Below are 22,879 nucleotides of genomic sequence, written 5' to 3'. Positions count from 1 at the left end.
GGAAGTAGCTTCCCCAGTCCTATGACTGACGGTAAGTAGCAGGGGGATACCATCCTTCCTTATTCTTCGGATTAGTGGGAGGCTGGCTTTCTGGTGGGGCTAAGTTCCTAAAGACTCACTTGAATACTGAGTTCCATCCCAGAAAGCTCTTTGAAATCCTTTCTAGTCTGGAAAGGAACCGCGAATGTAGCCACCACTTTATCTATTTAAAGAAAAAGAAGGAGCTTGATTGAGGAAGAAAACTAAATACCATCAACCTCGTTCCCTTACTATCAAGGCAGGAAAGATACATTCGCATACTAGCTATCACAAACTAGTAGATGCTTACAATCCTTTTTCCTCTCCCAGTACAGTAAGTAATAAATACATCTAGAAAGAAGATATTCTCTAGCCTAGAGGAAAGAGAACAACTAGGATGAAAGGTATTACTAATCTTGATATAGTGACACAGGATGATAGAATGTCACTAGGATAAGCGTCCGGTTAGAAACCATGGGAAGATTTGAATGACCTCACTAGGAACCTCGTTAAAGATAGATAGCTACCTTAGAGAGCTTACACAGTCAATTGATCTATCCTAGGTTGAGGAATAAGGGAAGAAGGCTTTCAAGAAGAGATTCGCTCCTAAGGTAAGGGGAAAATAAGGGACTCATATCGAAAGGGCTTACAGGAAAAAAACTCTATCTGAGAGCTTGAACANAGCTAATTCGTTCTTTCCTAGCTTCTTAGAAAGATACTAAAGGGAACTACCGGACGATGTTAGATAAAAAGAAAGAAGAAGATCGTCCGCTGCATATCATCCGCTGCGCTTATCTTCTGTTAGTTCAATAGCCTAGCTTCCTACTAGCAACTCGGTCAGATAGGAATGCCCATTACAAACTACCTAGGGAAGAGATTCTATTAGTTAGGGTAGCTCGTTAACAACGTCTATAGAGAAGTCTATTCCTTATGCGCTAGGGCGCTCATCCGTTAGTTCAAGTGCTTTCCTTTGAGCTAATCCTCTTGCAGGGCGTTTAGCGCGAGCGTTAAAAGTAGCAGAGTCAAGGCTTTTACAAATGTAGCAGCACTCTAGTATTTAGTCAAAGAATTTACTAAGGGTGGGCGTAGAGCCGGTAACCTGATCGCTCTAAGATGCTCCTACCCAGAACCCCACGACTATTAGCACTGCTCTTTCCTAACATCTACCTAACCAACAGCGACTACCCTTAACTAAGTCAAGAAAGGGATGCGTTTCCCCTGTCGGGCCCACCGAAATAAACCTGACGCACTTTGGTTTAAGGCTAGAAAAATACATTGGGTGTAATCGCTCTGGTTCACTCAGATCCTGCTCTTCATTGAGTTGGCTTCTCCAGAGGGTCATCGCTTTGTCTAGACAGCAGTACAAGCACTCGGAAAGCAAAATTGAAAAAAACAAGTGAAAATTATGCCTATATATGAAGCTATGCATAAAGTTCATACTCATCTGTTGATGGAAGAGAGCCTGGGTTGCCAACCTTTGCTTTTTGTTGTGCATGAAGGGAAAGTCAGTCCGGGTATGAAGGCTACGCAAGAGTTTTCTTTTACGTGGATGACGAGGCTTTGAGTTCTTATTACGGCAGCTAGCTTAGACAGAGACCCTTGACCTAGGAGATGACCTTTTTGCCCAACGAATTGAACACCGCCGGAGTCAGCTAAAAGTTCACTCTTACGCTGAAGCTCCTGGTTAAATTGCGGAGTCTGAAACTACAAGGGACGAATCAACTTAAACCAACTCCTAAACTCAAAAAGAATCTAGCCGGAAACGCTAACTTTGAGTTCTTTCAGATTCCTCTTCACTGACTATTTTAAGAGACATTCCTCTCTAGCTTGGCTCTAGGAAAAAACCTGAAACTCCTAGTGAGGCGGACTCTTGGCTACTTACTTCAAAGTAGTGGAAAGAAGTGACCCGCAGAGGCTAGAGCGTTTCACTTGTACTTCTATAGAAAATCAAACTATTTATTCTATAGCCTCCCCTTGGGGCGCATCGCACCCTTCGCTATGTTCTTAAACGAATGAGACAGCACTCGCTCAGATGTCCTGTCTTCCCTTCGACTGGTCTAGGCTTCATCCCCGAAAGATCAACTGGCGCAAGACAAGCATCGTCGGCAAGAAAGATAGGAACCTATCGGTAAGGAAGATCTCCATGCCCTTATCTTCTTCAAGCCAAGCCTTCCCTAAGCCTTAAAGGTACTAAACTGATGAACCTACCTCTTTTCTTTCCTGCTCGCTCTTTTTAGCTTCTGCCTTCCCCTGTGCTTAGCTACCCTTATTCTCAGGAATAAATGCTTTCTTGAGTATTGAAACTTGCCTTAAAGGGTTCATCCTTCGCCTCTCTGAAATTTAGCCTTAACTACTAGGCGTGGCCTTTGTTACTGACCTTCAAATATACTCCTTGTTAGCAAGTCTTACGACAGACTCATTAAGAGAATAGATAAAATATTTCGAGGAAGGGTCTTTGCTAGGAGGCCTGAGATTCTTGAATTTACATAGCATAAATACGGACATTCTGCTTCAAGTTGCCATTGAATTGATTTTCGTTCTCTTACTGAGTCAGAGGATGGACAAGAGTTCGCGCTGACACTTCATGAAACAGAGACTGCTATAACTTACTCAGTCTCTGATACAGCTCCTGTTGTGGAAAAATAGGTTTGAGTCCTTTGCCTTTGTGACCTCGGTCACATGGGAGACCCCTCCAACAATAGAGAGTACGAATACCCCAACAGATCTTTCCCCCGGACCCTCTTCCCTAAAGTCTGGTGCCGACGAGTCCCGCTGAGTAAGCACCATCTCTGAATGAATAAGAGGCCCAACCGCCATACCTTTTTTGATCTACAATTTCATATGCTTCGTGAAAGAGATTTGGGACAAGAATGTTTGTTAAGCCAAGAGTTTTTTTTTTAAGAATAGGAAGAGAGGGGTTTAGTGGCTTTGGGGAGTCCATTGCATCAAGAGTATAGAGATTGATTGGGCCCAAGGACCCTTTTAGCAAACCAGGAATATATTGAACAAAGAGGTATCTAAGTTGCTCCTTTCTTCAGGTTTGGCGAAGGTGTCTGATCTACTAGCTCTCCTCCAACCAATCCGGAGACTACAAGACCTTCATCTCAATCTCCACCGGTTCCCACTAAAAGCAGAGCATTACCTAAGGTAGATCATTTATCCCTCCTTCCAGTTTGTCATAAACCTTCTTGGCTAACTGTTGACATCATCTTCAATCTCAGATGTCAACAAGGTGGAGAAGTGAAAAGATTAGCCGCGGGAAGGCCAGCAATCCTAACAATCTGCCCAGAGTAGGGTTGTAAGTAGGACATCCAGTCCTACCTTTACATTCAAGTCGGATAACAGGAAAGGAAGGGAATGAGCCGAGGCCAGTAAGACAAGATTGTCAACAATGCCAGCATTCGTTCAATTCCCGGATGTCCAGCCCGTTGAGGGTAATGTGTCTCCCTCAAAAAAACTTGCCGCAGTCCCCCACCACAAGGAAGACGCAAGGTCTGGGCATCTCAGGCATACAGCAATCCATCATCCAACCAATATCTGCGCACCAGCCCTATCCTTGACCTTACTACGAATCCCGTGCACGAGTAGAGGTTGCTTTGCTTACTGAATAATCAGTGGCTTATCTTCTTTCTTTCATTAGACTAGAACAAGTTAATCTGGATAACAAAGGATGTCCCCTGGATGATAGAAGTTTTTCTCGAACTCCCTGATGTGCTTTCAACTACGCTCCGCTCCCTTTCTTGTATAGCAATGTTCCGCAGAAGAAGGACTTATAAGGAAGAGGAAGCTTGCACATCTACCACTTCTTTCCATTGTGATTGACTTCCTTGGTGAATGCGCAGATCAGGGCTATCACTAGTGCCACGGGATGGGTCTGTCTAGAGTATCAGCATTAAGTGGAGGATGCATGGGTCGTGTACCCTTTATATAATATAAGAATCTATAATGACCCGGCCTCCCTAGTAGGTGGAAAAATGTTGCCGAAGGAGGGCGGAATGGAGAGTAAGAGCGAGAATAGCATGAATGAAAGCCACGCAAGTACTATCCACTGACTTCGAAGACAAGAATGGGCGGACCGACAAAAAACCTTTGATTCGGTATTTCACAGCTATGAAGCCAAGGGCGGGGAAAACTATGGATGATAAAGGCTGAGATCTCTAACCGCTACGGGAGGAAGCGAAAGACCCAGCCACTCGTGATTTGCCGGCAGTTTCTTTCTGATGTCCGCACTAGATCCTTGTGTTGCAAGTGAAAGTACCCGATCAGTCCTGGTAGTAACGAAACGAAAGGAAGGGAAGAATGCTAGTGAGTAGGTATCAGTAGGTTGCTTGCTTCCTAAAGACAATTACTGACAAGATTCAATATAACCATCCACCCTTCTTCTTGCATACCCAAGCGCTCCTCCCACTGAGCCATTTTCCAAGAAAAAAGGGAAAAGGGTAAACTATAGCAAATTGTTAACAAGTCACTCTCTTGTCAATCATCTCTTCGCTTCCTCCGCCTCTCCAAAGAATAGAATTATGGTGAAGATTTGATGAAAGATGCATCTAAACGGATTATCCTTACTACATTTGATAAGGTATGGAAAGAACATTTACATCATTTTTATTACTTAAGGCAAGGAATTTATCCTTGCGAGCTTATCTTATGGTCAAAAGATCCATTAAATGAATACGAACGTGAAGCGTTTACACTTTTTGAGCAAATGCGCTCGTCTTAGAGAATTAGATGTTCAAAGATTATGTTATTTAGATATCGATATGAAACATGTAAATCGTCAATCAGTGATGATAGCTAATAAAGAATTGCATGCAAGAAATGCATGCTAGTCAAGAATATCCTGCTTTTAAAAAAGATAATGTAAGTATATTGTGCCGTTGTTGCTTGTTACTTACTATTTATGTTTATGATTCGCTCATTTCTAGCGCAAAATCCAAATGTTTGTGTCACTTATTGCGTGTCTCTGATTTATAGGTTCCTGACTGCAACCGCCTGGACACAAAGACCGTGTGCTCTTTGTCAATCCCACTTTCCCGCTTTATCAACCCTACAATAGTATATGAAGGTCCCTGTCTGAATGAGCAGTTCATAGGGTACTTCGGAGTGAACGGTGCGCTCTCACTTTCTCCCTGGGACAAAGCAGTGCGCTCACTCACTGACTGCTTGTTGTCCTGATAGGGTAGCTTCTTCGCAGATTTCCCCTGTCTGAAGTGGATTGGCAATACCAATCAATCTCACCGAACAAACTCCTTGTCAAAGCCATGAAGCCATGCGTCTTCGACCAACCAGGACCTGCCTATAGCGTTTGGGTGGCGACCTACAAGCGTAGTAACCATCGACGTGGGCACTGATACTTGTCTTCCATCACTAAGAAAGTGATTGTCGTTATCTAAGTCATTCCCATTGGCAGGAGGCACGCCAGCATCTCTACAAATTCGTCGAGGAGAGTTTTTCACTCAACTTGAAGGAAAAAAGATTGATTCATCGCCCGGAAAAGAACCCTTCTCTTTCTAGCCATTCCGTTACGAAACTTCTCAACTGCCTTGACAACACCAAGTTGACTTGCCGCTCGACCCAATCTTGCGATTTCCGATGATGAAACCAAAAAGGACTACACCCTCTGATTCCGGGACATAATTTGTTGAAAATGATTCCACAGTCTCAGTTTTAGAAGACAATTCATAACATAAGACGATGAAAGGAAACTAACAGAAGACTCCTCCGCGCCATCGGTGGTTACCACTGAATGGGATGTTGTCGCTTACAAGGATGTTTTCTCTTAATCGTCTATAGAGTTTCGAGCTAGTTATCACTAATTTCTTTGGCAGAAGCTTCGATCTAGAATGCAGTATCTGGGATTTTCAAAGCGCTCTAGGAGTAATCTAAAGTCCTTACCTCCATTGCTTACGGAGACGGCAAATCCAAAGAAAGTTCTAGGCCCTCTAGTGGGTTGGCATCAATGTTAGCAGATCGACTCCAAAGAATGCCGGGGAGGTGGAGAAGATTGAGTTCGTGCGATAAGAATCAGAGTCATGGCGGGGGAGAGCCCCAAAGTCAGTGGAGTTAATGGGACGACTCCGCCTTCAATAAAGCGGAAGCAAGTAGGGCACATGCTTTGTGGTTGTCACGAGCTGTAGTAAGCCTATCCTGGAAATAGCCTATTGGACAAGGCAAAGAGAGAGGGGATTTTAGACTTCTAAGAAAGATTATCTCGTATTTTACGAAAAAAAGAGTTTATTAGTGCAAATTCATCTTTTCAAAAAACCATTGTTTGTACAGAAATGGAAGGGACTCCCATCCCAGAGTGTGCCTTTTCCATTCTCGATCCAATGATTGATAGGAAAAAAATGGTCAGAGCGGTTTAAGCCATTAGGACCATCGGTGCAGTGAGAAAAGCGACGAACTCCATTAACTTACCCAGCTACCTCTAGACCTAGCTGCTGTCGACCGCCTGGATTGTCATGAATTTTCGAGGGCTCTTCTCAATTCCATCCACCTTAACACTTCGTTCGAGTCAATTCCTTGTCGTCTATTAAAACGACCTTGATAGCCCCACCCCAGGGCACGGGCTCCAAACAAACTGCTCACTCTCAAGCTTCTGAAGAGGCGGTAGCACCTTCTGCAGTTGCAATTCCCCATATATCTTAGATGTGCCCCTCCCGAGGATTTTATCTATCTCTGCGTCAATACAACCTCTCGTTTTTTAGGAGGGAGCTTCTCTTGAGAAAATGGGGACTTCAAAGGTGGCAAAGCCTTCTCCAGTTCTGGTGGTTCGAGCTATTGTGTCCGCAGAGTCTACTCCCGAAAAGGAGCAACAATACCACTTTCGAATAATCACTTCCCCGTCCGTTCCATCTATATAGATCTATCTATCTTTCTAGGGTCCCGAGATTTCTTCTTTTAGGATGGAGTCACTCAGCTGGTGCTGCGTTCACCGACTTTCCCGCTTCTCCGGAAAGAACCTTTCCCCTTTTTCGCCTTTAACCAACAAGACTGGATTGAACTAAAAGCTGCATTTGCCTTCCTTTATATTATATGGATATAAAGCTGAAAGATGCTCCCTTGGATCGGCCTATCTATGGTAATCTCGGTTTCTACTTTTGCTCTTGCGTTAAAGAGGACTAAGATCGGCGCATCAAGCGAGGAAGGAATACCGGTTTTTCTTGCTTTGATGAATAGATATAACACCAGGAAATCATTAAGCAATTCGATCAACTATCTCCCGTAAGGCCTATAAAGAAAGTCCCTAGGGCTATCCACTCTGGTATGAAAGCCGGACAAGGGAAAACAAAAAGAGAGGACGGAGGAGAAGGAAAGTCTGAGAGAGGAAGCCCTATCTAACTCAGTCCGAGAGAAAGCTCTTTCAGTCAACTCTTTCTTTCCTATATCATCTCAATTCTAAACTAAGGAAGAAATAAATAAGAGGAAGAGATCAGGCTCGGACACTGAAGCTCTATCCTAAGAGTAAGAACATTATAAAAAGAAGACCCTCAATCGAAAGGTCAAGGATTGTTCGTGCTGTTCCGTATATATAGAACACCATCTCCGGTTCTTGGAAACCCACCGCTTTTCTTCTTATCGCTCTGCTTCTAGCTATTCGGATAAACCACACCTCAGAAATAAAGTTCGCTATTCTATGCAAGCAGAAATCCCGGGAATGGGCATCCATTATCAGATGTCTAGGCACAAAACAAAAAGAGAGATATGCCAGAAAGACAGGATACGGGTACTCTACTCTATGGGAGAAGGGATGGGATTTGGCACACTGAAACCCTAAGTCCTCTCTTCCCTTTCTTATGATAAAAGAGATTGTTGAGTGCAATTGTGGGTGGAGAAGGCGTCTATGCTTGAAACAACTCCTTACCTTAAGATTGGAATCGTTTAGCGCCTATCTATTCCGTGTATTCTTGTGAGGAGAAGCCCCTTTCGCTGGTTTCTATATCTTTATGACGAATAGGATTTGAAGAGCTGTCACGATCATTCACATAAATTGAAGCAGGCAAGAAGCTACCGTTTCTAGAATGCAAGCAAGCTAGCTTGCTTACTCTCCTAGTAGCGTACGTTGGCGGCAAAAACAAACTAGACTATACTAAACTAAAGTCACGAAGCATTCGGGAAGCGACTAGTCGCTTCTGGCGAAGCTTCTAGAAAGCCGACCACTACATAGAGAGATCCATATACCAGTCATGAGCTATCGCTTGTGGGGACCCGGGCTCTAACTCGATTATCTTTGGGATTAATTGGATCTTTGCTAGAAAAAGTGGGTCAAAATTTTGCTTTTAACATTTATTCAAATGTATATGAGCAAGCACAAGACATCATATAAAATACTGTCATCTTATTTAGTTGCAAATAACATTCCCATGTTCAACTACAATCAACATACTAGTGTTTTGAAATTCAGTACATGTCTAGTAACAACAACTAGTGATCTTCTACGCCCGTGATCTCCACGCTATCTCGATCTCTCATCCTCTGCGTGACCCTGATCCTGTCCCACCTGTTGTTATGCACACATACAGACACAACAACAGCCGGAAACTCCGGTGAGAACAAATCCCAGTATAAAACATATGTACATGCATGTCATGCAATTAAATACAAAATCATAAAACATAAATCAGTAATTATGACACATTAGTGACTACAGATAAAACTCTTCGACTCTTATTCTTTGACTCGACTCATATCTAAGTCTAGGGATCCCGGTGTGAATAAGACGTAACAGGTCTCCCACCTACTTTCCCAATCGTGGTGGCGGTACGTCTTATTCCTAGACTTCGGTCCTGTCTGTATCAAGTGTCTACAATCGGAGGAAATCTCCTCCTATGCGTCGATATCACCGAACGTCTAGCTTGGCAAGTCTGCCAATGACTCTCCTATCTTAAATGCTTGAATATAAATCTATAAACAAAGCATCAACATATAAAAGGTAACAATCTAGTATGTGATTTTGGGAAACTCAAATCAGATCTAATTCGAGTTATGTCTTCCCGAATCAACATGAATTATACCTTTCTTGTCGTGAAAGAAATTGAAGTCTCGAAGCCGGAATATCAACTCTGTCAATCTTAAATCTGAAATGGCAATGTATAGATGTATTCTATCAATATACAACTCAAACAAGTCTTGTACAAATCATTATTCAATCTCGGTACAATTCGACGGCATAACGACGTAATCTTTCGATACCGGTAATGCCAAGAACAAGCTCAACAACTTATAAGCAAGATCATATTACATCTATACAAATCTGAATAATCTAACTCATACATAGCTGCAAAAACCGATAATAACATATACTGTATCCGTTCTTCGATCCGGTTGCGAATAAACGTGGCTTATAATTTCAAGAACACATAATCTACCGAAAATCAGAATTTCCCCAACACCAATATCGTAAATCATGCAAGAATTGAATGAAACTTACATCCTTTTGAAGCTTATGGCATGACGAGCATGAATCTATATCCGGATCGAAATTTGGATAGCTAACTCTTGCACAAGCTCAATTCTAAGCTAGGAGAATTCTTGAGGCTTCCATGGACGTTTTTTGAAGTTTTTTTCTCGGTGATCAACAGCTGAAATGAAGACTCAGCACATCAAACTGCATGGCTAGGACACATGTTTTATTTTTCACTCAACACGTCGCACCGCGGGTGCGGTAGCTTTTCACCGCAGGTGCGCTCAGGCTACGGCATTCCATCCAAAATTCTGGACTCGACGACCGCGGGTACGCTCACTTCTGACCGCGGGTGCGGTGACCCTACTGTAATTCTCCACATTTCATGAGTTACAACCGCGGGTGCGGTATGTCTTTGACCGCGGGTGCGGTCTCTCTTTTAGTCAAAAGTCTACTTTCTGTCCTTACACCGCGGGTGCGGTAGAAACTGGGGCGCGGGTGCGGTATATTCTTCAAGCAACACTTCATCATTTCATTTTATCCACCTAAAATCTCGGGCATTACATTTCTCCCCCTCTTAATTATGAGTTCGTCCTCGAACTTGCAGGTAATCAAATAATGGGATAGAAAAGAAGCAATATGATCAAAAGCCGAATAAAACTCACATTATGCAAATAGTTCTGGATATCTGTCTCACCTCTAATTCTGTTTCCCAAGTCGCTTCTTCAATGCCATGACAACTCCACTGAACTTTCACTAATGGAATAGTCTTCGTTCTGAGCTGTTTCTCTTTTCGATCAAGAATCTGAATCGGTTGCTCAACGTAACTCAAAGTCTTNGTGGGTGCGGTCTGGCTTCTGTAATTTTTCACCATTTCAAAGGCAAGACCAGCGCAGGTGCACTCTCTCCTGGACCGCAGGTGCACTATCTTGGCTGTTTCACCACCATCGTTTGCAATCCAATTCAAATCGCAACATCGTTTCTGCTGTCGTCAATATTTGCATCAATTCATGCATTCTCATATCTTCAAGTATCATGTCAATGAATACGAATAAATCTCAAACCTTACATTTCTCCCCCTCTAAGAAATGATTTCGTCCTCGAAATCGCAGGCAATTAATCAAAGCATACATATAAGAGAAGCAATATAATCAAAACCAAAGAAAGACTCACATCATGGAAATAGATCAGGATATCTCTGTCTCATCTCGGGCTCTGTCTCCCAAGTCGCTTCTTTAATGCCATGACGACTCCACTGAACTTTCACTAATGGAATAATCTTCGTTCTGAGCTGTTTCTCTTTCCGATCAAGAATCTGAATCGGCTGTTGAACATAACTCAAAGTCTGATCTAACTCGGCTTCTTCAGGCTGAAGGACATGAGAACTACCTGGCATATATCTACGCAACATCGATATATGGAAGACATCATGTATCCCAGATAGAGAAGGAGGAAGAGCAAGTCTATACGCACGATCGCCAATCTTTTCAAGACTCTCGTACGGACCGACGTATCGAGGAAACAATTTCCCACGTTTGCCAAATCTGATAACGCCTCTGAAAGGAGAAATCTTCAAGAATACCCTGTCTCCTTGCTCAAACACTAACGGTATACGTCGGATGTTCGCGTACTTTGCCTGTCTATCTTGTGCCGTCTTCATTCGCTTCTGAATTATCTTGACTTTCTCAGTCATCTCACGAATCATATCAGGCCCAAGTTCTGGTACCTCTGAGATGTCATCCCAGTACAACGGAGATCTGCACTTCTTTCCGTATAAAGCTTCGAACGGTGCCATCTCGATGCTAGTCTGGTAGCTGTTGTTGTACGAGAATTCACAAAGAGCTAGTGAATCTTGCCAACTAGTACCAAAATCTAGTACTACAGCTCTCAGCATATCTTCTAAAGTCTGGATAGTCCGCTCTGACTGTCCGTCTGTCTGGGGATGGTAAGCAGTACTCAAGTGTAAAGTCGTACCTAGAGCCTGCTGTAGACTGTGCCAAAAGTGTGAAGTGAATCGTGGATCACGATCTGATACGATCGACTTCGGCACACCATGTAATCTGACCACTTCTCGGACATATATCTCGGCCATCTGATCATATCTGTACGTCATCTTGTACGGAATGAAGCATGCGGATTTGGTCAATCTATCTATCACAACCCAAATCGCATCGCAGCCTCGGGATGATCGTGGTAACTTCGTGACGAAATCCATGGAAATGTGATCCCATTTCCATTCAGGAATAGCTAAACTCTGAAGTAACCCTCCGGGCTTCTTTCTCTCGGCCTTCACCTGTTGGCAATTCAAGCACTTAGACACAAACTCTGCAATATCTGTCTTCATCTGTTTCCACCAGAATTGTGTTTTCAGATCATTGTACATCTTCCTGCCACCAGGATGAATACTGAACCGACTACAGTGCGCTTCTGACAGTATCTGTTGTTTCAAATCTGAAACATCTGGCACTACAAGACGGTTATTCACATACAAAACATGATCACGTACCTGATACTCAGAAATATGTCCTGATCTGACCATATCAATCGACTTCTGAACACTCTGATCGTTTCTTTGTGCCTCTTTGATGCGAACAATCAAATCTGGTTCACACTGAATATTGGCAAGTCGCAACGGTCTACTATCTGTATCAAATTCTAATCCAGACAAACAGCAATCTTCAACTAAATTCGAAACACCTATCGTCGATAAGGATAGGGAACATACCTTTCGACTCAAGGCATCCGCTGCTGCATTTGACTTCCCTGGATAGTACTTGATCTCGCAATCAAAGTCTTTCAGTAGGTCAAGCCATCTACGCTGTCTCATATTCAATTCTGACTGAGAAAACAGATATTTCAAGCTCTTGTGATCAGAGTAGATCTCAAATTTCTCGCCATACAGATAGTGTCGCCATATCTTCAGTGCAAATACGATAGCCGCCAATTCAAGATCATGAATTGGGTATCGAGTCTCGTGTGGCTTCAACTGTCTCGAAGCATAGGCAATAACATGCTGTCGCTGCATAAGAACACATCCTAACCCTCTGTGCGATGCATCACAATATACAACGAAATCACCTGTACCTGAAGGTATCGTCAACACTGGAGCACTGGTTAGTCGTCTCTTCAACTCTAAGAAACTAGACTCACAATCTTCAGACCACACAAATGGAGTATTCTTCTGTGTCAACTGGGTAATCGGTTTCGCAATACTGGAGAAATCTTTAATAAATCGTCGATAGTACCCTGCTAAACCCATGAAACTGCGTATCTCTGGCACAGAAGTCGGTCTCGGCCAACTGATCACAGCTTCCACTTTACTCGGATCAACAGAAATACCGTCTCCAGATATGATATGACCCAAGAAGACAACCTGTCTCAGCCAAAACTCACACTTTGACAGTTTAGCATACAGTTGCTCATTTCTTAACGTCTGCAACACAATTCTCAAATGCTCAGCATGATCAGTCTCATTTCTCGAGTAAACCAAAATATCATCTATAAAAACAATCACAAACTCATCCAGATACCTCTGAAAGACACGGTTCATCAGACTCATAAACACCGCTGGCGCATTCGTTAAACCAAAAGGCATGACAATAAACTCATAATGTCCATACCTGGTTCGGAATGCTGTCTTCGGTATATCAACATCTCTAACTCTCAGCTGGTGATATCCAGATCTCAAATCGATCTTGGAATAGACAGAGGATCCCTGCAACTGATCAAACAAATCGTCGATACGAGGCAATGGGTACTTGTTCTTTACTGTTGCCTTGTTCAGTTGCCGGTAATCGATACACAATCTCATCGAACCGTCTTTCTTTCGTACGAATAGCACTGGTGCGCCCCAAGGAGATACACTCGGTCTGATATATCCCTTGGCCAGCAAATCTTCAAGCTGTTCTTTCAATTCTTTCAACTCTATCGGTGCCATTCTATAAGGAGCTCGAGAAATAGGAACCGTATCTTGTACTAGGTCGATGCTAAAATCTACCTCTCTGACTGCAGGCAATCCCGGAATCTCGTCGGGAAACACATCTGCAACTCGCGAACCACTGGCACATCTGCCAAGGCAGGACTCGATTTCAGTAAATCAACTGAATAGACAAGGAACCCCTCTGCTCCTTTCTGTAGTAATGGAGTCATAGACAATACTGAAATCAAAGGAATCCTAGCTCTAGACCCTTTGCCGTAGAACTTCCACTCTTCAGCCATCTCTGGTCTGAATCTAACAATCTTGTGGAAACAATCTACTGTCGCTCTGTACTTGGTTAGCATGTCGATACCAATAATGCAATCAAAATCAGATAATCCAAGTACAATACAGTCTAAATCTATCTCATGCCCATCATACTGGAGTAAACACGATCTAACAGATGTCACTGATATCAACCCTGTCCCCAAAGGAGAAGAGACAGACACTACAGTAGACAACGACTCCATAGGCAATGCATGTGTCAATGCAAAATGCTCAGATAAGAATGTATGTGATGCACCTGTGTCTATCAGTACATAAGCAGGGTAACCGCAAAGCGAACAATTACCTGCTATCACGTCATCAGGGGCATCCTGAGCCTGCTCTTCTGTCAATGCAAACACTCGAGCCTGCTGTCTGGGAGGTTGGCTCACTGTCTGACCACCTCTGGCTCGGGGCTGTGTCGATGTAGGGACTGGCTGGAATGAATGAACAGATGAAGCTTGCCTCTCAGGCTGAGCTACAGAGCCAGATGCTCCTACACTCTGAGTCTGCTGTGCACCTCTCTGTGGACAGACCCTGGCGAAGTGGCCCTGCTGTCTGCAAATGTTGCAGCGACCCATCACGCCCTGACACTACTCGGTGGCATGTCTACCTCCACAAGAACTACAGTAAACCCCTGTATACTCTGATCTCTGGCCCGACCCTGTCTGTCTCGGCCCACTGGAGCTCAACGAACTGCTCCTTGATTTCTTAAACTGCTTCCCCTTCACTTTCAAACTGTCTTTTCTCCCGCTGCTGCTACCACCACTCTCGAATCTGGGAGGTGGTTGCTGATACTGACCCGAGGGCTGGGGTGGTCTAGGAGTCGGAGTGGTATAAGAAGTGCTTCGTTGCCTAAGCAACCCGGCTTCTGCTCCCTTCGCCCTGTTCAAGGCATCAGAAAAAGTGTTGGGTCGTCCCGTGTTCACCAAGGTGAATATCTCAGGATTCAGGCCATTGATAAACTGATCCGCAACGGCCTCGTCATTCCCAGCAATGTGGGGAGCAAATCGGAGCAAGGTGGAGAACTTAGCGACGTATTCTTCGATGTTCAGCTGTCCCTGTCTCAGGTTGGCAAATTCTGCACCTTTGTCCTTTCGATAGGAGACGGGAAAGAATCGCTGATAGAACTCTGTCTTGAACACCTTCCAAGTGACCTCTGTACCAAGATGCTCCAAGGCCCTCTTTGTGGTAAGCCACCAATTTTTGGCAACTTCTTGCAGTTGATGCCCAATCAGTTTAACTCGTCGTTCATCGGTGTAGTCAAGCGAATCAAATAACATCTCGATGTCATCTAACCAGCTTTCACACTCAACTGAATTCTCTGTGCCCTTCAGTGCAGGTGGTCGGAACGACTGAAACCGCTTTAACAAGGTCTCCATCGGTGTAGCGGTCACATCCATCGGATCATTGGAAGTACTGCCCTGTTCTGGTGCCCGACCTGCTACTGGTTGCGGTACTCGTCGAGGAGGCATATCTGATTATCAAACGGATTAGTACACAATCTATATAATCTGTCTCAGCCCTCCTCTGATCATATACCTCTAATCCAGAATCGGTTCTGATTCAGTCTTTGCAATTACATGCTGTAATCAACTCAGATAACAAGACAACATGTAATAGGGAAAGCAATAAATCATGCTAGCACAACAAAAGCAAGGAAGAGACTCAATTTACCCCGCTCATTCTATTCTATCTCAATCTAAAGGATCTATCACTCTGATACCACCTGTTGTGGGGACCCGGGCTCTAACTCGATTATCTTTGGGATTAATTGGATCTTTGCTAGAAAAATTGGGTCAAAATTTTGCTTTTAACATTTATTCAAATGTATATGAGCAAGCACAAGACATCATATAAAATACTGTCATCTTATGTAGCTGCAAATAACATTCCCATGTTCAACTACAATCAACATACTAGTGTTTAGAAATTCAGTACATGTCTAGTAACAACAACTAGTGATCTTCTACGCCCGTGATCTCCACGCTATCTCGATCTCTCATCCTCTGTGTGACCCTCATCCTACCCCACCTGTTGTTATGCACACATACAGACACAACAACAGCCGGAATCTCCGGTGAGAACAAATCCCAGTATAAAACATATGTACATGCATATCATGCAATTAAATACAAAATCATAAAACATAAATCAGATNGATCTATCTATCTTTCTAGGGTCCCGAGATTTCTTCTTTTAGGATGGAGTCACTCAGCTGGTGCTGCGTTCACCGACTTTCCCGCTTCTCCGGAAAGAACCTTTCCCCTTTTTCGCCTTTCACCAACAAGACTGGATTGAACTGAAAGCTGCATTTGCCTTCCTTTATATTATATGGATATAAAGCTGAAAGATGCTCCCTTGGATCGGCCTATCTATGGTAATCTCGGTTTCTGCTTTTGCTCTTGCGTTAAAGTGGACTAAGATCGGCGCATCAAGCGAGGAAGGAATACCGGTTTTTCTTGTTTTGATGAATAGATATAACACCCGGAAATCAATAAGCAATTCGATCAACTATCTCCCGTAAGGCCTATAAAGAAAGTCCCTAGGGCTATCCACTCTGGTATGAAAGCCGGACAAGGGAAAACAAAAAGAGAGGACGGAGGAGGAGGAAAGTCTGAGAGAGGAAGCCCTATCTAACTCAGTCCGAGAGAAAGCTCTTTCAGTCAACTCTTTCTTTCCTATATCATCTCAATTCTAAACTAAGGAAGAAATAAATAAGAGGAAGAGATCGGGCTCGGACACTGAAGCTCTATCCTAAGAGTAAGAACACTATAAAAAGAAGACCCTCAATCGAAAGGTCAAGGATTGTTCGTGCTGTTCCGTATATATAGAACACCATCTCCGGTTCTTGGAAACCCACCGCTTTTCTTCTTATCGCTCTGCTTCTAGCTATTCGGATAGACCACACCTCAGAAAGAAAGTTCGCTATTCTATTCAAGCAGAAATCCCGGGAATGGGCATCCATTATCAGATGTCTAGGCACAAAACAAAAAGAGAGATATGCCAGAAAGACAGGATACGGGTACTCTACTCTATGGGAGAAGGGATGGGATTTGGCACACTGAAACCCTAAGTCCTCTCTTCCCTTTCTTATGATAAAAGAGATTGTTGAGTCCAATTGTGGGTGGAGAAGGCGTCTATGCTTGAAACAACTCCTTACCTTAAGATTGGAATCGTTTAGCGTCTATCTATTCCGTGTATTCTTGTGAGGAGAAGCCCCTTTCCCTGGTTTCTATATCTTTATGACGAATAGGATTTGAAGAGCTGTCACGATCATTCACATAAATTGAAGCAGGCAGGAAGCTACCGTTTCTAGAATGCAAGCAAGCTAGCTTGCTTACTCTCCTAGTAGCGTACGTTGGCGGCAAAAACAAACTAGACTATACTAAACTAAAGTCACGAAGCATTCGGGAAGCGACTAGTCGCTTCTGGCGAAGCTTCTAGAAAGCCGACCACTACATAGAGAGATCCATATACCAGTCATGAGCTATCGCTCATGCCTAGAGAGGCGGGCGAAGGGCTAAGCCACTAATGTCGTGGCGAAGGAGGCCTACTATACGTATACTGGATTAGTAAGCGGTGAAATACCAAAACAAAAAATTTCAGTGAACTATTGAAGCTATCAGTGTGATTGATCAGACAAGTACCAAGGGTTTTCGGTAAACTTCTTTCAATTCCGAATTTGCTTGCGACAAGTCCTAGCATTAGTATGAGTTCGTTGACCGCGTAAGGGCGATCCATCTTGATGACGAATTCCACGATAACAAGAAATAGAAATGAATCGTTCGATGTCTGCTCGTTCTCCCCTCTTCAATTCCCAATGAACAACATGATCTTGACCTATCATTTGTTCAATTTGGTCGATCTGATACTTAGTTAATTCTTTTATCTTTATGTTCCCACTGATACCTAATCGATAACGAACCTGAATGGCTTTTTTAAGTCCAATTCCATAAATTTTTGTTGAGGCAATTCTTACTTGTTTATCGGCAACTAATCTAGCTCCTGAAATATATAACATTCTTGATCCTTCCTTTTACTAGTCTTCTAGGCTGGAATCATAAATGGCGTGTCTCCTCTCTGAGGATCGTTGTCCTTGCAGTAGTAGAACCTGGTGAACCCGTACTACTTGACTTGCCAAGCAGTTCTTCTCTTACGATATTTCGAATTAGTGATTCGTGAGAACATACTTTTATATTCGTAAACGAAATTCCTTTCTTTTGCTGGAAAGACAAGAGACCAGAAATGAAAGATGAAATAGCTGGTCCAGCGATCGATGACATTTCAGAAGTCTGGCACTACCTTCTTTATGTTCTTTTCTGCTTCTCTCTAGACTTGCTTCCTCCCTATGGAAGTCAGGAAAATATCCTTTCTTATTTGATTCATGGTCCTAAACCGGGAACTACTACTTCTTTATATACTTTAGCAGCAAACTAAACGGATTCCACTTGAGCAATCGCAGCTACCGACTCAACCACCAACAGCGGTGTAAGTTCTCCCGCCCGCCTTACTTTCTTCAGAATGAATTCTTATAAAAGAAGAAGACTCCGCACCTTACGAAAAGACTCCAGTTTCTATTTCATTATTCTACCATGTAGGAAGAAATTTTCACTTTTGTAGGTATTTATCTAGTAACAGTAATGAAAAAATTCCAAGACACTTTTTTATAAAAAATAGAAATAGTTTATTATCCATTATATATATAGAACTAAAATACACTTATAAGCTATTTATATATAAATATATACATATATATGTTTTTATTATAACTAACTATTTGCAATATCCAATTATCTTTTCTTTTTTAAAGGTTATAGTTGAATGGCTATATAATAGGAGCTTCTCCTTCGTCGCATGCGACGGGCCGATGTTTATGGATGTAAGTCAACAACACCCCACAGGGTTTCTGATGGAGCTGGTTCCTCAGGGATTCCGTTGTCTCCCCCTTCGACATCGTGTCCGTCGGTACATTCGTCGTTATTAGAAAACCATACCCTCAGTAAACGAGGGTTTTCTTAATGTGAGAGAGCAGTCGGTTGACCAGCCTACTATCGTGATCGATACAAATTATCGCTCCCAGGGGGAGGCATCTTCCCTACCTAACATGGCACAACCACATGCTGCTCATGTAAATATTGGGTAAAATATCGTAGAACCACATAATGCTCTGGCAATTCCACACGATATCCAGTGGAATGAACTAGAGCAGCCTCTGATCGAGTTAAGAGAACGAAGAGAACAGCTAGCTGCCAAACTACGAAACTGGTATCATTTTAATGATGGTTTCGATTGGCTACTTTGTGTTCAGTCTGTTGTTTTTCCATACTGGAAATAGAACTCAGAAAGCTTCACCTTTACAAGTCCGTGGCTCTTTTCTTTTGGAAGCCATAACTACGAACCCCCATAGCATAGCAAGGTCTACAGCACCGCTATGAGAAATCCCAGTCCAGGAACCTGGGGAAGGAAGAGGTGAAATTCCTTGCCCACCTTTTTTAGTTTTAGCCGACCGTAAACGGCTAGCATTGCTTTCTAACCAGCCTTCTCTTTCATTTTCAATTTAAAGGAAAACGACCATCACGTATTGCCTTTAGAGGTGATACAGCAGAAGGATTTTCGATTACCTTTCTTTGCAACTGTCCAAGAGGGACCTTTCTTTGTTACCGCGGTATGCATCAGAACGAGAGAATCAGAATGAATCCCGGGTCCAACGTAGATCTTTAGAAGAATGCCTTCGATCGATTACATAGACAGGACAGGGGCAATAGTTTAGGGTAGATGGAAGAGCCTTAGGACGAAGTAGGGTCTTGTTCCCCGGAAGCAAGTACTGAATCTCTTTAAAGAGAGTAGATTCGTTCAATATCCAAGTGATAGCACTGAGACTCGGTTGACAAGCTCATTGGCAAGAACGGAGGGGCTAGGTCGGAAATCAGGGTGGTTGCACCTTGCTTTGTATTTAAAGCAGTGTGCGGCCTCTTTGCAGAAGGCCTATGCTGGCGATACGGTGAAACCCGAATTGCTACCAGTGCCAGTGTCTCTCACTAGGAGCGGTTTCCCTCGTATCATCCCATCTTTCCATAGAAGATTTATATTACGGAAGGATGACAGAGCAACTATTTTGGTGCAATTGTATTTGTCGTTCTTCTCCTTGTCTATTTGACTTCCCAGCTTGATTTAAAACTGGTAGTAAAATGCCTCTTAATCAAAGGACACTCCAACTGCTTAGGGTAATTCATTCCATGATGATTAGGAAAGGCAAGATGGTATTTAGAAAGATAGCATTCATTTCAAGAAATGGAGTTTTAGATGTGGAACTCTTTGCCAGAGGATATTCTCTTTGAGATGCTAAGAATCGAGGGTAAAGAAAGAGTCCTTAGCCCGCCCGACTTTTTCGTCTTTAATACTGATAGTGCTAGCACACTCCTTAGGCCGATTAGTTAGACTGGTCTTTGTGATCTAGTTTTTATGGTCTTGTTTAGAGATTGCGCATTGCCGTGCTGTCTTCAACAACTGCTCTTTTCCTTTATGCGGAGAAGATCTTAAACCCCCTGGCCAGTGTTGAGAGTTCGAGGCAGAGCCCAGTTTTAGTGAAGCTGGAATGAAATGAAGGTAGTTCCGCCGAGGGTGACATCAATGGGGAATAATTCTAGATCCAATGCGACTGGGATGGAGGAAGGCTAGCTTTCACGTGGCGAGAGGGAGAAAGAAATAGCAAGTACTTCTCTTTCTGTTTTCATGAATTCGAAGGAGAGATTTATTAGAACCTAAATTCTTGGATCGCCTATGNTGTGAATTGGGAAGGATTGGTCGACGAAATATAAACCAAAGACTGAACCTTGATATATCCCAGAACAATACATTTTTGTTACCACGAGACATATTGGCAGCCGCTGATCATTTGATTGGACTGAAGTTTGGAATGGGTGCACTTGACGATATGAATCATTTGAAAAATAAACGTATTCGTTCTGTAGCGGATCTTTTACAAGATCAATTCGGATTGTCTCTGGTTCGTTTAGAAAATGTGGTTCGCGGAACTATATGTGGAGCAATTCGGCATAAATTGATACCGACTCCTCAGAATTTGTTAACTTCAACTCCATTAACAACTACTTATGAATCTTTTTTTGGTTTACACCCCTTATCTCAAGTTTTAGATCGAACTAATCCATTGACACAAAGAGTTCATGGGCGAAAATTGAGTTATTTAGGTCCTGGAGGACTAACAGGGCGAACTGCTAGTTTTCGGATACGAGATATCCACCCTAGTCACTATGGTCGTATTTGCCCAATTGACACATCTGAGGGAATAAATGTTGGGCTTATTGGATCCTTAGCAATTCATGCGAGGATGGGTCATTGGGGATCTCTATAAAGTCCGTTTTATGAAATTTCGGAGAAGGGTTACGATTGCTTTATTTATCACCAGGTAGAGATGAATACTATATGTTAGCGGCAGGAAATTCTTTAGCGTTGAATCGGGATATTCAGGAAGAACAGGTGGTTCCAGCTCGATATCGTCAAGAATTCCTGACTATTGCATGGGAACAGGTTCATCTTCGAAGTCTTTTTCCCTTTGGAGGAAAATCTCTTTTTCTTTCGAGAGGGGCATAGTTTCGTAGCCAAGTGAAAGAGTAGGAGAGGGAGAGAAGACAAGTCTTGTTGACTCAGCTGTTAACGTTTTGAAAGAGAGAGAAGTGCCCTGAGGGAATCAATCCTCCTTGAGGGCGGAATTCAATTCCTCTCTGCTTCCTTTCATCCAGTCTGTCGGCCAAGTCTTTCATTCCTGTTTGATGGAATGGAGATTCGAGTTTTTCACCCTAAGGAATAAGACTGATGAGTTCAGTGAAATCGTATCCGTCTCAAGCATCCTACTCCTATCAGTAAGAGCCTAATCCCTTTTCCTTTTTGAGTTAATCTAACTGCTCTCCCGCAGCAAGTAATGATGTTTCTTTTTTTTTTCATCCCTGAGTCTGTTGGAGTGCTAAAGGAAACAATCCCATCTACTCAAGTTCCAATCCTTCTGTCTTCCATTACTCTGCAACCTTCTGCCTTCCTTGAGGTTTGAGTTGCAAGAGTAGCTTTCCTTTCACTTGCTTCCGCCTTTGATGGAGTTGCAGTCCTTGGGGTTTGATAAGTTGGAGCTTCAGTTTGATTCTAGCCAAAGCCCAACCTTCTTTCTTTGATATTCTAGTTCATGGGTAAAAAAGCCCTTTGATCCTATCGATTCGAGTTATATACCCATTTCCCCTCCTAACATGGCTTACTACCAATGAAAGGGACTTTTCTTCTGTTTAAGAGAATTCTTATACCCTTTCCCTTCAAATTAACCTATACCGCCTACTAACCATCTAGTAAACTGAAGGATATTCTGTTTCCTTCCAAGCCCACTGCGTAGAGAGTAAAAATGCCTTATTCTTACTATCTGTTCAAAGTATATTCTCATTCGACGAAGTCTCACTGTATTGAAAGCGGTAGGCTATTACTTTTATCTAGTGAAGCACGAGAGCAACCCCCCTTTTCAGGCATTCACTAGTTGGCTAAATGAAAGCCAAAGAAGTCGGGTATCTTTTGTAGGCAGAATGTAATGAATCCACTGTATAATATAGTAAGCCCATCTCTGGATTCTATCTTTCAATGAAAGATTTGAATATATTAATCTCATCGATCGAATCACTTTTTAGTGAAAGATCTAGTCAAGGATTGCATCAACCAGATGTTGAGAATGTGGAAACAAATTAGTTAAACAGCTAGTCCTCTTCCCTTCCCAAAGGGAGCCATATGGAGACCGTGGCTGGTCAACCACTAGGCTATTTGTCCTCATAGCCTCTCTTCGCACTTACCCACCATATATTGATATGGCGGTGTGCAGAACAGGTGAGAAGTTTACTAAATACACGGTTCTTGGCGACGATGTTGTCATAGCCGACCAGGAAGTAGCAAGGGTGTATGAACAATCCTTGGATCAATTTTCTTTTCAAAAATCCTACCCATACCACCTAATCCCGAGAAAGGGAAAGGCTTAGTTGAGTGAAGAGTGCTCGAGGCCAATATTTCGTGCCAGTGCAAGTGCTTGGGTTATTTACTATCAAAATAAGGTGTACGATCAGAGGGATAATTTTCACTGCAAACTCTTCTCGGTCTCTACGATTGTGACTTAAACAAGTGACCTCTTTTCTTTCATCTGTGAGATAATGTCTCTAATTCACTCTCGGATC

The 22,879-nt window shown here is 42.9% G+C and overlaps 1 pseudogene; it reads left to right on the top strand.

Annotated features, from left to right (window-relative positions):
• The first annotated feature begins 6,050 nt into the window (after positions 1-6,050).
• On the top strand, positions 6,051-21,275 carry LOC140988355 (DNA-directed RNA polymerase subunit beta-like; annotated as a pseudogene).
• The last annotated feature ends 1,604 nt before the right edge of the window (positions 21,276-22,879 follow it).

This window comes from Primulina huaijiensis, chromosome 11, assembly GCF_012295235.1.
Source record: "Primulina huaijiensis isolate GDHJ02 chromosome 11, ASM1229523v2, whole genome shotgun sequence".
In the NCBI taxonomy this organism is placed as follows: domain Eukaryota; kingdom Viridiplantae; phylum Streptophyta; class Magnoliopsida; order Lamiales; family Gesneriaceae; genus Primulina; species Primulina huaijiensis.
This window is presented reverse-complemented; position numbering and strand designations above follow the sequence as displayed.